Raw genomic sequence first — 14,830 nt, forward strand, 5'->3', positions numbered from 1 at the left:
TAGGGTTAGGGTTAGGGTTAGGGTTAGGGTTAGGGTTAGGGTTAGGGTTAGGGTTAGGGTTAGGGTTAGGGTTAGGGTTAGGGTTAGGGTTAGGGTTAGGGTTAGGGTTAGGGTTAGGGTTAGGGTTAGGGTTAGGGTTAGGGTTAGGGTTAGGGTTAGGGTTAGGGTTAGGGTTAGGGTTAGGGTTAGGGTTAGGGTTAGGGTTAGGGTTAGGGTTAGGGTTAGGGTTAGGGTTAGGGTTAGGGTTAGGGTTAGGGTTAGGGTTAGGGTTAGGGTTAGGGTTAGGGTTAGGGTTAGGGTTAGGGTTAGGGTTAGGGTTAGGGTTAGGGTTAGGGTTAGGGTTAGGGTTAGGGTTAGGGTTAGGGTTAGGGTTAGGGTTAGGGTTAGGGTTAGGGTTAGGGTTAGGGTTAGGGTTAGGGTTAGGGTTAGGGTTAGGGTTAGGGTTAGGGTTAGGGTTAGGGTTAGGGTTAGGGTTAGGGTTAGGGTTAGGGTTAGGGTTAGGGTTAGGGTTAGGGTTAGGGTTAGGGTTAGGGTTAGGGTTAGGGTTAGGGTTAGGGTTAGGGTTAGGGTTAGGGTTAGGGTTAGGGTTAGGGTTAGGGTTAGGGTTAGGGTTAGGGTTAGGGTTAGGGTTAGGGTTAGGGTTAGGGTTAGGGTTAGGGTTAGGGTTAGGGTTAGGGTTAGGGTTAGGGTTAGGGTTAGGGTTAGGGTTAGGGTTAGGGTTAGGGTTAGGGTTAGGGTTAGGGTTAGGGTTAGGGTTAGGGTTAGGGTTAGGGTTAGGGTTAGGGTTAGGGTTAGGGTTAGGGTTAGGGTTAGGGTTAGGGTTAGGGTTAGGGTTAGGGTTAGGGTTAGGGTTAGGGTTAGGGTTAGGGTTAGGGTTAGGGTTAGGGTTAGGGTTAGGGTTAGGGTTAGGGTTAGGGTTAGGGTTAGGGTTAGGGTTAGGGTTAGGGTTAGGGTTAGGGTTAGGGTTAGGGTTAGGGTTAGGGTTAGGGTTAGGGTTAGGGTTAGGGTTAGGGTTAGGGTTAGGGTTAGGGTTAGGGTTAGGGTTAGGGTTAGGGTTAGGGTTAGGGTTAGGGTTAGGGTTAGGGTTAGGGTTAGGGTTAGGGTTAGGGTTAGGGTTAGGGTTAGGGTTAGGGTTAGGGTTAGGGTTAGGGTTAGGGTTAGGGTTAGGGTTAGGGTTAGGGTTAGGGTTAGGGTTAGGGTTAGGGTTAGGGTTAGGGTTAGGGTTAGGGTTAGGGTTAGGGTTAGGGTTAGGGTTAGGGTTAGGGTTAGGGTTAGGGTTAGGGTTAGGGTTAGGGTTAGGGTTAGGGTTAGGGTTAGGGTTAGGGTTAGGGTTAGGGTTAGGGTTAGGGTTAGGGTTAGGGTTAGGGTTAGGGTTAGGGTTAGGGTTAGGGTTAGGGTTAGGGTTAGGGTTAGGGTTAGGGTTAGGGTTAGGGTTAGGGTTAGGGTTAGGGTTAGGGTTAGGGTTAGGGTTAGGGTTAGGGTTAGGGTTAGGGTTAGGGTTAGGGTTAGGGTTAGGGTTAGGGTTAGGGTTAGGGTTAGGGTTAGGGTTAGGGTTAGGGTTAGGGTTAGGGTTAGGGTTAGGGTTAGGGTTAGGGTTAGGGTTAGGGTTAGGGTTAGGGTTAGGGTTAGGGTTAGGGTTAGGGTTAGGGTTAGGGTTAGGGTTAGGGTTAGGGTTAGGGTTAGGGTTAGGGTTAGGGTTAGGGTTAGGGTTAGGGTTAGGGTTAGGGTTAGGGTTAGGGTTAGGGTTAGGGTTAGGGTTAGGGTTAGGGTTAGGGTTAGGGTTAGGGTTAGGGTTAGGGTTAGGGTTAGGGTTAGGGTTAGGGTTAGGGTTAGGGTTAGGGTTAGGGTTAGGGTTAGGGTTAGGGTTAGGGTTAGGGTTAGGGTTAGGGTTAGGGTTAGGGTTAGGGTTAGGGTTAGGGTTAGGGTTAGGGTTAGGGTTAGGGTTAGGGTTAGGGTTAGGGTTAGGGTTAGGGTTAGGGTTAGGGTTAGGGTTAGGGTTAGGGTTAGGGTTAGGGTTAGGGTTAGGGTTAGGGTTAGGGTTAGGGTTAGGGTTAGGGTTAGGGTTAGGGTTAGGGTTAGGGTTAGGGTTAGGGTTAGGGTTAGGGTTAGGGTTAGGGTTAGGGTTAGGGTTAGGGTTAGGGTTAGGGTTAGGGTTAGGGTTAGGGTTAGGGTTAGGGTTAGGGTTAGGGTTAGGGTTAGGGTTAGGGTTAGGGTTAGGGTTAGGGTTAGGGTTAGGGTTAGGGTTAGGGTTAGGGTTAGGGTTAGGGTTAGGGTTAGGGTTAGGGTTAGGGTTAGGGTTAGGGTTAGGGTTAGGGTTAGGGTTAGGGTTAGGGTTAGGGTTAGGGTTAGGGTTAGGGTTAGGGTTAGGGTTAGGGTTAGGGTTAGGGTTAGGGTTAGGGTTAGGGTTAGGGTTAGGGTTAGGGTTAGGGTTAGGGTTAGGGTTAGGGTTAGGGTTAGGGTTAGGGTTAGGGTTAGGGTTAGGGTTAGGGTTAGGGTTAGGGTTAGGGTTAGGGTTAGGGTTAGGGTTAGGGTTAGGGTTAGGGTTAGGGTTAGGGTTAGGGTTAGGGTTAGGGTTAGGGTTAGGGTTAGGGTTAGGGTTAGGGTTAGGGTTAGGGTTAGGGTTAGGGTTAGGGTTAGGGTTAGGGTTAGGGTTAGGGTTAGGGTTAGGGTTAGGGTTAGGGTTAGGGTTAGGGTTAGGGTTAGGGTTAGGGTTAGGGTTAGGGTTAGGGTTAGGGTTAGGGTTAGGGTTAGGGTTAGGGTTAGGGTTAGGGTTAGGGTTAGGGTTAGGGTTAGGGTTAGGGTTAGGGTTAGGGTTAGGGTTAGGGTTAGGGTTAGGGTTAGGGTTAGGGTTAGGGTTAGGGTTAGGGTTAGGGTTAGGGTTAGGGTTAGGGTTAGGGTTAGGGTTAGGGTTAGGGTTAGGGTTAGGGTTAGGGTTAGGGTTAGGGTTAGGGTTAGGGTTAGGGTTAGGGTTAGGGTTAGGGTTAGGGTTAGGGTTAGGGTTAGGGTTAGGGTTAGGGTTAGGGTTAGGGTTAGGGTTAGGGTTAGGGTTAGGGTTAGGGTTAGGGTTAGGGTTAGGGTTAGGGTTAGGGTTAGGGTTAGGGTTAGGGTTAGGGTTAGGGTTAGGGTTAGGGTTAGGGTTAGGGTTAGGGTTAGGGTTAGGGTTAGGGTTAGGGTTAGGGTTAGGGTTAGGGTTAGGGTTAGGGTTAGGGTTAGGGTTAGGGTTAGGGTTAGGGTTAGGGTTAGGGTTAGGGTTAGGGTTAGGGTTAGGGTTAGGGTTAGGGTTAGGGTTAGGGTTAGGGTTAGGGTTAGGGTTAGGGTTAGGGTTAGGGTTAGGGTTAGGGTTAGGGTTAGGGTTAGGGTTAGGGTTAGGGTTAGGGTTAGGGTTAGGGTTAGGGTTAGGGTTAGGGTTAGGGTTAGGGTTAGGGTTAGGGTTAGGGTTAGGGTTAGGGTTAGGGTTAGGGTTAGGGTTAGGGTTAGGGTTAGGGTTAGGGTTAGGGTTAGGGTTAGGGTTAGGGTTAGGGTTAGGGTTAGGGTTAGGGTTAGGGTTAGGGTTAGGGTTAGGGTTAGGGTTAGGGTTAGGGTTAGGGTTAGGGTTAGGGTTAGGGTTAGGGTTAGGGTTAGGGTTAGGGTTAGGGTTAGGGTTAGGGTTAGGGTTAGGGTTAGGGTTAGGGTTAGGGTTAGGGTTAGGGTTAGGGTTAGGGTTAGGGTTAGGGTTAGGGTTAGGGTTAGGGTTAGGGTTAGGGTTAGGGTTAGGGTTAGGGTTAGGGTTAGGGTTAGGGTTAGGGTTAGGGTTAGGGTTAGGGTTAGGGTTAGGGTTAGGGTTAGGGTTAGGGTTAGGGTTAGGGTTAGGGTTAGGGTTAGGGTTAGGGTTAGGGTTAGGGTTAGGGTTAGGGTTAGGGTTAGGGTTAGGGTTAGGGTTAGGGTTAGGGTTAGGGTTAGGGTTAGGGTTAGGGTTAGGGTTAGGGTTAGGGTTAGGGTTAGGGTTAGGGTTAGGGTTAGGGTTAGGGTTAGGGTTAGGGTTAGGGTTAGGGTTAGGGTTAGGGTTAGGGTTAGGGTTAGGGTTAGGGTTAGGGTTAGGGTTAGGGTTAGGGTTAGGGTTAGGGTTAGGGTTAGGGTTAGGGTTAGGGTTAGGGTTAGGGTTAGGGTTAGGGTTAGGGTTAGGGTTAGGGTTAGGGTTAGGGTTAGGGTTAGGGTTAGGGTTAGGGTTAGGGTTAGGGTTAGGGTTAGGGTTAGGGTTAGGGTTAGGGTTAGGGTTAGGGTTAGGGTTAGGGTTAGGGTTAGGGTTAGGGTTAGGGTTAGGGTTAGGGTTAGGGTTAGGGTTAGGGTTAGGGTTAGGGTTAGGGTTAGGGTTAGGGTTAGGGTTAGGGTTAGGGTTAGGGTTAGGGTTAGGGTTAGGGTTAGGGTTAGGGTTAGGGTTAGGGTTAGGGTTAGGGTTAGGGTTAGGGTTAGGGTTAGGGTTAGGGTTAGGGTTAGGGTTAGGGTTAGGGTTAGGGTTAGGGTTAGGGTTAGGGTTAGGGTTAGGGTTAGGGTTAGGGTTAGGGTTAGGGTTAGGGTTAGGGTTAGGGTTAGGGTTAGGGTTAGGGTTAGGGTTAGGGTTAGGGTTAGGGTTAGGGTTAGGGTTAGGGTTAGGGTTAGGGTTAGGGTTAGGGTTAGGGTTAGGGTTAGGGTTAGGGTTAGGGTTAGGGTTAGGGTTAGGGTTAGGGTTAGGGTTAGGGTTAGGGTTAGGGTTAGGGTTAGGGTTAGGGTTAGGGTTAGGGTTAGGGTTAGGGTTAGGGTTAGGGTTAGGGTTAGGGTTAGGGTTAGGGTTAGGGTTAGGGTTAGGGTTAGGGTTAGGGTTAGGGTTAGGGTTAGGGTTAGGGTTAGGGTTAGGGTTAGGGTTAGGGTTAGGGTTAGGGTTAGGGTTAGGGTTAGGGTTAGGGTTAGGGTTAGGGTTAGGGTTAGGGTTAGGGTTAGGGTTAGGGTTAGGGTTAGGGTTAGGGTTAGGGTTAGGGTTAGGGTTAGGGTTAGGGTTAGGGTTAGGGTTAGGGTTAGGGTTAGGGTTAGGGTTAGGGTTAGGGTTAGGGTTAGGGTTAGGGTTAGGGTTAGGGTTAGGGTTAGGGTTAGGGTTAGGGTTAGGGTTAGGGTTAGGGTTAGGGTTAGGGTTAGGGTTAGGGTTAGGGTTAGGGTTAGGGTTAGGGTTAGGGTTAGGGTTAGGGTTAGGGTTAGGGTTAGGGTTAGGGTTAGGGTTAGGGTTAGGGTTAGGGTTAGGGTTAGGGTTAGGGTTAGGGTTAGGGTTAGGGTTAGGGTTAGGGTTAGGGTTAGGGTTAGGGTTAGGGTTAGGGTTAGGGTTAGGGTTAGGGTTAGGGTTAGGGTTAGGGTTAGGGTTAGGGTTAGGGTTAGGGTTAGGGTTAGGGTTAGGGTTAGGGTTAGGGTTAGGGTTAGGGTTAGGGTTAGGGTTAGGGTTAGGGTTAGGGTTAGGGTTAGGGTTAGGGTTAGGGTTAGGGTTAGGGTTAGGGTTAGGGTTAGGGTTAGGGTTAGGGTTAGGGACTAGGGTTAGGGTTAGGGTTAGGGACTAGGGTTAGGGTTAGGGTTAGGGTTAGGGTTAGGGTTAGGGTTAGGGTTAGGGTTAGGGTTAGGGTTAGGGTTAGGGTTAGGGTTAGGGTTAGGGTTAGGGTTAGGGTTAGGGTTAGGGTTAGGGTTAGGGTTAGGGTTAGGGTTAGGGTTAGGGTTAGGGTTAGGGTTAGGGTTAGGGTTAGGGTTAGGGTTAGGGTTAGGGTTAGGGTTAGGGTTAGGGTTAGGGTTAGGGTTAGGGTTAGGGTTAGGGTTAGGGTTAGGGTTAGGGTTAGGGTTAGGGTTAGGGTTAGGGTTAGGGTTAGGGTTAGGGTTAGGGTTAGGGTTAGGGTTAGGGTTAGGGTTAGGGTTAGGGTTAGGGTTAGGGTTAGGGTTAGGGTTAGGGTTAGGGTTAGGGTTAGGGTTAGGGTTAGGGTTAGGGTTAGGGTTAGGGTTAGGGTTAGGGTTAGGGTTAGGGTTAGGGTTAGGGTTAGGGTTAGGGTTAGGGTTAGGGTTAGGGTTAGGGTTAGGGTTAGGGTTAGGGTTAGGGTTAGGGTTAGGGTTAGGGTTAGGGTTAGGGTTAGGGTTAGGGTTAGGGTTAGGGTTAGGGTTAGGGTTAGGGTTAGGGTTAGGGTTAGGGTTAGGGTTAGGGTTAGGGTTAGGGTTAGGGTTAGGGTTAGGGTTAGGGTTAGGGTTAGGGTTAGGGTTAGGGTTAGGGTTAGGGTTAGGGTTAGGGTTAGGGTTAGGGTTAGGGTTAGGGTTAGGGTTAGGGTTAGGGTTAGGGTTAGGGTTAGGGTTAGGGTTAGGGTTAGGGTTAGGGTTAGGGTTAGGGTTAGGGTTAGGGTTAGGGTTAGGGTTAGGGTTAGGGTTAGGGTTAGGGTTAGGGTTAGGGTTAGGGTTAGGGTTAGGGTTAGGGTTAGGGTTAGGGTTAGGGTTAGGGTTAGGGTTAGGGTTAGGGTTAGGGTTAGGGTTAGGGTTAGGGTTAGGGTTAGGGTTAGGGTTAGGGTTAGGGTTAGGGTTAGGGTTAGGGTTAGGGTTAGGGTTAGGGTTAGGGTTAGGGTTAGGGTTAGGGTTAGGGTTAGGGTTAGGGTTAGGGTTAGGGTTAGGGTTAGGGTTAGGGTTAGGGTTAGGGTTAGGGTTAGGGTTAGGGTTAGGGTTAGGGTTAGGGTTAGGGTTAGGGTTAGGGTTAGGGTTAGGGTTAGGGTTAGGGTTAGGGTTAGGGTTAGGGTTAGGGTTAGGGTTAGGGTTAGGGTTAGGGTTAGGGTTAGGGTTAGGGTTAGGGTTAGGGTTAGGGTTAGGGTTAGGGTTAGGGTTAGGGTTAGGGTTAGGGTTAGGGTTAGGGTTAGGGTTAGGGTTAGGGTTAGGGTTAGGGTTAGGGTTAGGGTTAGGGTTAGGGTTAGGGTTAGGGTTAGGGTTAGGGTTAGGGTTAGGGTTAGGGTTAGGGTTAGGGTTAGGGTTAGGGTTAGGGTTAGGGTTAGGGTTAGGGTTAGGGTTAGGGTTAGGGTTAGGGTTAGGGTTAGGGTTAGGGTTAGGGTTAGGGTTAGGGTTAGGGTTAGGGTTAGGGTTAGGGTTAGGGTTAGGGTTAGGGTTAGGGTTAGGGTTAGGGTTAGGGTTAGGGTTAGGGTTAGGGTTAGGGTTAGGGTTAGGGTTAGGGTTAGGGTTAGGGTTAGGGTTAGGGTTAGGGTTAGGGTTAGGGTTAGGGTTAGGGTTAGGGTTAGGGTTAGGGTTAGGGTTAGGGTTAGGGTTAGGGTTAGGGTTAGGGTTAGGGTTAGGGTTAGGGTTAGGGTTAGGGTTAGGGTTAGGGTTAGGGTTAGGGTTAGGGTTAGGGTTAGGGTTAGGGTTAGGGTTAGGGTTAGGGTTAGGGTTAGGGTTAGGGTTAGGGTTAGGGTTAGGGTTAGGGTTAGGGTTAGGGTTAGGGTTAGGGTTAGGGTTAGGGTTAGGGTTAGGGTTAGGGTTAGGGTTAGGGTTAGGGTTAGGGTTAGGGTTAGGGTTAGGGTTAGGGTTAGGGTTAGGGTTAGGGTTAGGGTTAGGGTTAGGGTTAGGGTTAGGGTTAGGGTTAGGGTTAGGGTTAGGGTTAGGGTTAGGGTTAGGGTTAGGGTTAGGGTTAGGGTTAGGGTTAGGGTTAGGGTTAGGGTTAGGGTTAGGGTTAGGGTTAGGGTTAGGGTTAGGGTTAGGGTTAGGGTTAGGGTTAGGGTTAGGGTTAGGGTTAGGGTTAGGGTTAGGGTTAGGGTTAGGGTTAGGGTTAGGGTTAGGGTTAGGGTTAGGGTTAGGGTTAGGGTTAGGGTTAGGGTTAGGGTTAGGGTTAGGGTTAGGGTTAGGGTTAGGGTTAGGGTTAGGGTTAGGGTTAGGGTTAGGGTTAGGGTTAGGGTTAGGGTTAGGGTTAGGGTTAGGGTTAGGGTTAGGGTTAGGGTTAGGGTTAGGGTTAGGGTTAGGGTTAGGGTTAGGGTTAGGGTTAGGGTTAGGGTTAGGGTTAGGGTTAGGGTTAGGGTTAGGGTTAGGGTTAGGGTTAGGGTTAGGGTTAGGGTTAGGGTTAGGGTTAGGGTTAGGGTTAGGGTTAGGGTTAGGGTTAGGGTTAGGGTTAGGGTTAGGGTTAGGGTTAGGGTTAGGGTTAGGGTTAGGGTTAGGGTTAGGGTTAGGGTTAGGGTTAGGGTTAGGGTTAGGGTTAGGGTTAGGGTTAGGGTTAGGGTTAGGGTTAGGGTTAGGGTTAGGGTTAGGGTTAGGGTTAGGGTTAGGGTTAGGGTTAGGGTTAGGGTTAGGGTTAGGGTTAGGGTTAGGGTTAGGGTTAGGGTTAGGGTTAGGGTTAGGGTTAGGGTTAGGGTTAGGGTTAGGGTTAGGGTTAGGGTTAGGGTTAGGGTTAGGGTTAGGGTTAGGGTTAGGGTTAGGGTTAGGGTTAGGGTTAGGGTTAGGGTTAGGGTTAGGGTTAGGGTTAGGGTTAGGGTTAGGGTTAGGGTTAGGGTTAGGGTTAGGGTTAGGGTTAGGGTTAGGGTTAGGGTTAGGGTTAGGGTTAGGGTTAGGGTTAGGGTTAGGGTTAGGGTTAGGGTTAGGGTTAGGGTTAGGGTTAGGGTTAGGGTTAGGGTTAGGGTTAGGGTTAGGGTTAGGGTTAGGGTTAGGGTTAGGGTTAGGGTTAGGGTTAGGGTTAGGGTTAGGGTTAGGGTTAGGGTTAGGGTTAGGGTTAGGGTTAGGGTTAGGGTTAGGGTTAGGGTTAGGGTTAGGGTTAGGGTTAGGGTTAGGGTTAGGGTTAGGGTTAGGGTTAGGGTTAGGGTTAGGGTTAGGGTTAGGGTTAGGGTTAGGGTTAGGGTTAGGGTTAGGGTTAGGGTTAGGGTTAGGGTTAGGGTTAGGGTTAGGGTTAGGGTTAGGGTTAGGGTTAGGGTTAGGGTTAGGGTTAGGGTTAGGGTTAGGGTTAGGGTTAGGGTTAGGGTTAGGGTTAGGGTTAGGGTTAGGGTTAGGGTTAGGGTTAGGGTTAGGGTTAGGGTTAGGGTTAGGGTTAGGGTTAGGGTTAGGGTTAGGGTTAGGGTTAGGGTTAGGGTTAGGGTTAGGGTTAGGGTTAGGGTTAGGGTTAGGGTTAGGGTTAGGGTTAGGGTTAGGGTTAGGGTTAGGGTTAGGGTTAGGGTTAGGGTTAGGGTTAGGGTTAGGGTTAGGGTTAGGGTTAGGGTTAGGGTTAGGGTTAGGGTTAGGGTTAGGGTTAGGGTTAGGGTTAGGGTTAGGGTTAGGGTTAGGGTTAGGGTTAGGGTTAGGGTTAGGGTTAGGGTTAGGGTTAGGGTTAGGGTTAGGGTTAGGGTTAGGGTTAGGGTTAGGGTTAGGGTTAGGGTTAGGGTTAGGGTTAGGGTTAGGGTTAGGGTTAGGGTTAGGGTTAGGGTTAGGGTTAGGGTTAGGGTTAGGGTTAGGGTTAGGGTTAGGGTTAGGGTTAGGGTTAGGGTTAGGGTTAGGGTTAGGGTTAGGGTTAGGGTTAGGGTTAGGGTTAGGGTTAGGGTTAGGGTTAGGGTTAGGGTTAGGGTTAGGGTTAGGGTTAGGGTTAGGGTTAGGGTTAGGGTTAGGGTTAGGGTTAGGGTTAGGGTTAGGGTTAGGGTTAGGGTTAGGGTTAGGGTTAGGGTTAGGGTTAGGGTTAGGGTTAGGGTTAGGGTTAGGGTTAGGGTTAGGGTTAGGGTTAGGGTTAGGGTTAGGGTTAGGGTTAGGGTTAGGGTTAGGGTTAGGGTTAGGGTTAGGGTTAGGGTTAGGGTTAGGGTTAGGGTTAGGGTTAGGGTTAGGGTTAGGGTTAGGGTTAGGGTTAGGGTTAGGGTTAGGGTTAGGGTTAGGGTTAGGGTTAGGGTTAGGGTTAGGGTTAGGGTTAGGGTTAGGGTTAGGGTTAGGGTTAGGGTTAGGGTTAGGGTTAGGGTTAGGGTTAGGGTTAGGGTTAGGGTTAGGGTTAGGGTTAGGGTTAGGGTTAGGGTTAGGGTTAGGGTTAGGGTTAGGGTTAGGGTTAGGGTTAGGGTTAGGGTTAGGGTTAGGGTTAGGGTTAGGGTTAGGGTTAGGGTTAGGGTTAGGGTTAGGGTTAGGGTTAGGGTTAGGGTTAGGGTTAGGGTTAGGGTTAGGGTTAGGGTTAGGGTTAGGGTTAGGGTTAGGGTTAGGGTTAGGGTTAGGGTTAGGGTTAGGGTTAGGGTTAGGGTTAGGGTTAGGGTTAGGGTTAGGGTTAGGGTTAGGGTTAGGGTTAGGGTTAGGGTTAGGGTTAGGGTTAGGGTTAGGGTTAGGGTTAGGGTTAGGGTTAGGGTTAGGGTTAGGGTTAGGGTTAGGGTTAGGGTTAGGGTTAGGGTTAGGGTTAGGGTTAGGGTTAGGGTTAGGGTTAGGGTTAGGGTTAGGGTTAGGGTTAGGGTTAGGGTTAGGGTTAGGGTTAGGGTTAGGGTTAGGGTTAGGGTTAGGGTTAGGGTTAGGGTTAGGGTTAGGGTTAGGGTTAGGGTTAGGGTTAGGGTTAGGGTTAGGGTTAGGGTTAGGGTTAGGGTTAGGGTTAGGGTTAGGGTTAGGGTTAGGGTTAGGGTTAGGGTTAGGGTTAGGGTTAGGGTTAGGGTTAGGGTTAGGGTTAGGGTTAGGGTTAGGGTTAGGGTTAGGGTTAGGGTTAGGGTTAGGGTTAGGGTTAGGGTTAGGGTTAGGGTTAGGGTTAGGGTTAGGGTTAGGGTTAGGGTTAGGGTTAGGGTTAGGGTTAGGGTTAGGGTTAGGGTTAGGGTTAGGGTTAGGGTTAGGGTTAGGGTTAGGGTTAGGGTTAGGGTTAGGGTTAGGGTTAGGGTTAGGGTTAGGGTTAGGGTTAGGGTTAGGGTTAGGGTTAGGGTTAGGGTTAGGGTTAGGGTTAGGGTTAGGGTTAGGGTTAGGGTTAGGGTTAGGGTTAGGGTTAGGGTTAGGGTTAGGGTTAGGGTTAGGGTTAGGGTTAGGGTTAGGGTTAGGGTTAGGGTTAGGGTTAGGGTTAGGGTTAGGGTTAGGGTTAGGGTTAGGGTTAGGGTTAGGGTTAGGGTTAGGGTTAGGGTTAGGGTTAGGGTTAGGGTTAGGGTTAGGGTTAGGGTTAGGGTTAGGGTTAGGGTTAGGGTTAGGGTTAGGGTTAGGGTTAGGGTTAGGGTTAGGGTTAGGGTTAGGGTTAGGGTTAGGGTTAGGGTTAGGGTTAGGGTTAGGGTTAGGGTTAGGGTTAGGGTTAGGGTTAGGGTTAGGGTTAGGGTTAGGGTTAGGGTTAGGGTTAGGGTTAGGGTTAGGGTTAGGGTTAGGGTTAGGGTTAGGGTTAGGGTTAGGGTTAGGGTTAGGGTTAGGGTTAGGGTTAGGGTTAGGGTTAGGGTTAGGGTTAGGGTTAGGGTTAGGGTTAGGGTTAGGGTTAGGGTTAGGGTTAGGGTTAGGGTTAGGGTTAGGGTTAGGGTTAGGGTTAGGGTTAGGGTTAGGGTTAGGGTTAGGGTTAGGGTTAGGGTTAGGGTTAGGGTTAGGGTTAGGGTTAGGGTTAGGGTTAGGGTTAGGGTTAGGGTTAGGGTTAGGGTTAGGGTTAGGGTTAGGGTTAGGGTTAGGGTTAGGGTTAGGGTTAGGGTTAGGGTTAGGGTTAGGGTTAGGGTTAGGGTTAGGGTTAGGGTTAGGGTTAGGGTTAGGGTTAGGGTTAGGGTTAGGGTTAGGGTTAGGGTTAGGGTTAGGGTTAGGGTTAGGGTTAGGGTTAGGGTTAGGGTTAGGGTTAGGGTTAGGGTTAGGGTTAGGGTTAGGGTTAGGGTTAGGGTTAGGGTTAGGGTTAGGGTTAGGGTTAGGGTTAGGGTTAGGGTTAGGGTTAGGGTTAGGGTTAGGGTTAGGGTTAGGGTTAGGGTTAGGGTTAGGGTTAGGGTTAGGGTTAGGGTTAGGGTTAGGGTTAGGGTTAGGGTTAGGGTTAGGGTTAGGGTTAGGGTTAGGGTTAGGGTTAGGGTTAGGGTTAGGGTTAGGGTTAGGGTTAGGGTTAGGGTTAGGGTTAGGGTTAGGGTTAGGGTTAGGGTTAGGGTTAGGGTTAGGGTTAGGGTTAGGGTTAGGGTTAGGGTTAGGGTTAGGGTTAGGGTTAGGGTTAGGGTTAGGGTTAGGGTTAGGGTTAGGGTTAGGGTTAGGGTTAGGGTTAGGGTTAGGGTTAGGGTTAGGGTTAGGGTTAGGGTTAGGGTTAGGGTTAGGGTTAGGGTTAGGGTTAGGGTTAGGGTTAGGGTTAGGGTTAGGGTTAGGGTTAGGGTTAGGGTTAGGGTTAGGGTTAGGGTTAGGGTTAGGGTTAGGGTTAGGGTTAGGGTTAGGGTTAGGGTTAGGGTTAGGGTTAGGGTTAGGGTTAGGGTTAGGGTTAGGGTTAGGGTTAGGGTTAGGGTTAGGGTTAGGGTTAGGGTTAGGGTTAGGGTTAGGGTTAGGGTTAGGGTTAGGGTTAGGGTTAGGGTTAGGGTTAGGGTTAGGGTTAGGGTTAGGGTTAGGGTTAGGGTTAGGGTTAGGGTTAGGGTTAGGGTTAGGGTTAGGGTTAGGGTTAGGGTTAGGGTTAGGGTTAGGGTTAGGGTTAGGGTTAGGGTTAGGGTTAGGGTTAGGGTTAGGGTTAGGGTTAGGGTTAGGGTTAGGGTTAGGGTTAGGGTTAGGGTTAGGGTTAGGGTTAGGGTTAGGGTTAGGGTTAGGGTTAGGGTTAGGGTTAGGGTTAGGGTTAGGGTTAGGGTTAGGGTTAGGGTTAGGGTTAGGGTTAGGGTTAGGGTTAGGGTTAGGGTTAGGGTTAGGGTTAGGGTTAGGGTTAGGGTTAGGGTTAGGGTTAGGGTTAGGGTTAGGGTTAGGGTTAGGGTTAGGGTTAGGGTTAGGGTTAGGGTTAGGGTTAGGGTTAGGGTTAGGGTTAGGGTTAGGGTTAGGGTTAGGGTTAGGGTTAGGGTTAGGGTTAGGGTTAGGGTTAGGGTTAGGGTTAGGGTTAGGGTTAGGGTTAGGGTTAGGGTTAGGGTTAGGGTTAGGGTTAGGGTTAGGGTTAGGGTTAGGGTTAGGGTTAGGGTTAGGGTTAGGGTTAGGGTTAGGGTTAGGGTTAGGGTTAGGGTTAGGGTTAGGGTTAGGGTTAGGGTTAGGGTTAGGGTTAGGGTTAGGGTTAGGGTTAGGGTTAGGGTTAGGGTTAGGGTTAGGGTTAGGGTTAGGGTTAGGGTTAGGGTTAGGGTTAGGGTTAGGGTTAGGGTTAGGGTTAGGGTTAGGGTTAGGGTTAGGGTTAGGGTTAGGGTTAGGGTTAGGGTTAGGGTTAGGGTTAGGGTTAGGGTTAGGGTTAGGGTTAGGGTTAGGGTTAGGGTTAGGGTTAGGGTTAGGGTTAGGGTTAGGGTTAGGGTTAGGGTTAGGGTTAGGGTTAGGGTTAGGGTTAGGGTTAGGGTTAGGGTTAGGGTTAGGGTTAGGGTTAGGGTTAGGGTTAGGGTTAGGGTTAGGGTTAGGGTTAGGGTTAGGGTTAGGGTTAGGGTTAGGGTTAGGGTTAGGGTTAGGGTTAGGGTTAGGGTTAGGGTTAGGGTTAGGGTTAGGGTTAGGGTTAGGGTTAGGGTTAGGGTTAGGGTTAGGGTTAGGGTTAGGGTTAGGGTTAGGGTTAGGGTTAGGGTTAGGGTTAGGGTTAGGGTTAGGGTTAGGGTTAGGGTTAGGGTTAGGGTTAGGGTTAGGGTTAGGGTTAGGGTTAGGGTTAGGGTTAGGGTTAGGGTTAGGGTTAGGGTTAGGGTTAGGGTTAGGGTTAGGGTTAGGGTTAGGGTTAGGGTTAGGGTTAGGGTTAGGGTTAGGGTTAGGGTTAGGGTTAGGGTTAGGGTTAGGGTTAGGGTTAGGGTTAGGGTTAGGGTTAGGGTTAGGGTTAGGGTTAGGGTTAGGGTTAGGGTTAGGGTTAGGGTTAGGGTTAGGGTTAGGGTTAGGGTTAGGGTTAGGGTTAGGGTTAGGGTTAGGGTTAGGGTTAGGGTTAGGGTTAGGGTTAGGGTTAGGGTTAGGGTTAGGGTTAGGGTTAGGGTTAGGGTTAGGGTTAGGGTTAGGGTTAGGGTTAGGGTTAGGGTTAGGGTTAGGGTTAGGGTTAGGGTTAGGGTTAGGGTTAGGGTTAGGGTTAGGGTTAGGGTTAGGGTTAGGGTTAGGGTTAGGGTTAGGGTTAGGGTTAGGGTTAGGGTTAGGGTTAGGGTTAGGGTTAGGGTTAGGGTTAGGGTTAGGGTTAGGGTTAGGGTTAGGGTTAGGGTTAGGGTTAGGGTTAGGGTTAGGGTTAGGGTTAGGGTTAGGGTTAGGGTTAGGGTTAGGGTTAGGGTTAGGGTTAGGGTTAGGGTTAGGGTTAGGGTTAGGGTTAGGGTTAGGGTTAGGGTTAGGGTTAGGGTTAGGGTTAGGGTTAGGGTTAGGGTTAGGGTTAGGGTTAGGGTTAGGGTTAGGGTTAGGGTTAGGGTTAGGGTTAGGGTTAGGGTTAGGGTTAGGGTTAGGGTTAGGGTTAGGGTTAGGGTTAGGGTTAGGGTTAGGGTTAGGGTTAGGGTTAGGGTTAGGGTTAGGGTTAGGGTTAGGGTTAGGGTTAGGGTTAGGGTTAGGGTTAGGGTTAGGGTTAGGGTTAGGGTTAGGGTTAGGGTTAGGGTTAGGGTTAGGGTTAGGGTTAGGGTTAGGGTTAGGGTTAGGGTTAGGGTTAGGGTTAGGGTTAGGGTTAGGGTTAGGGTTAGGGTTAGGGTTAGGGTTAGGGTTAGGGTTAGGGTTAGGGTTAGGGTTAGGGTTAGGGTTAGGGTTAGGGTTAGGGTTAGGGTTAGGGTTAGGGTTAGGGTTAGGGTTAGGGTTAGGGTTAGGGTTAGGGTTAGGGTTAGGGTTAGGGTTAGGGTTAGGGTTAGGGTTAGGGTTAGGGTTAGGGTTAGGGTTAGGGTTAGGGTTAGGGTTA

Source organism: Heloderma suspectum, chromosome 16, assembly GCF_057233095.1.
Source record: "Heloderma suspectum isolate Gila_16-S chromosome 16, 16-S_ref, whole genome shotgun sequence".
Classification (NCBI taxonomy): domain Eukaryota; kingdom Metazoa; phylum Chordata; class Lepidosauria; order Squamata; family Helodermatidae; genus Heloderma; species Heloderma suspectum.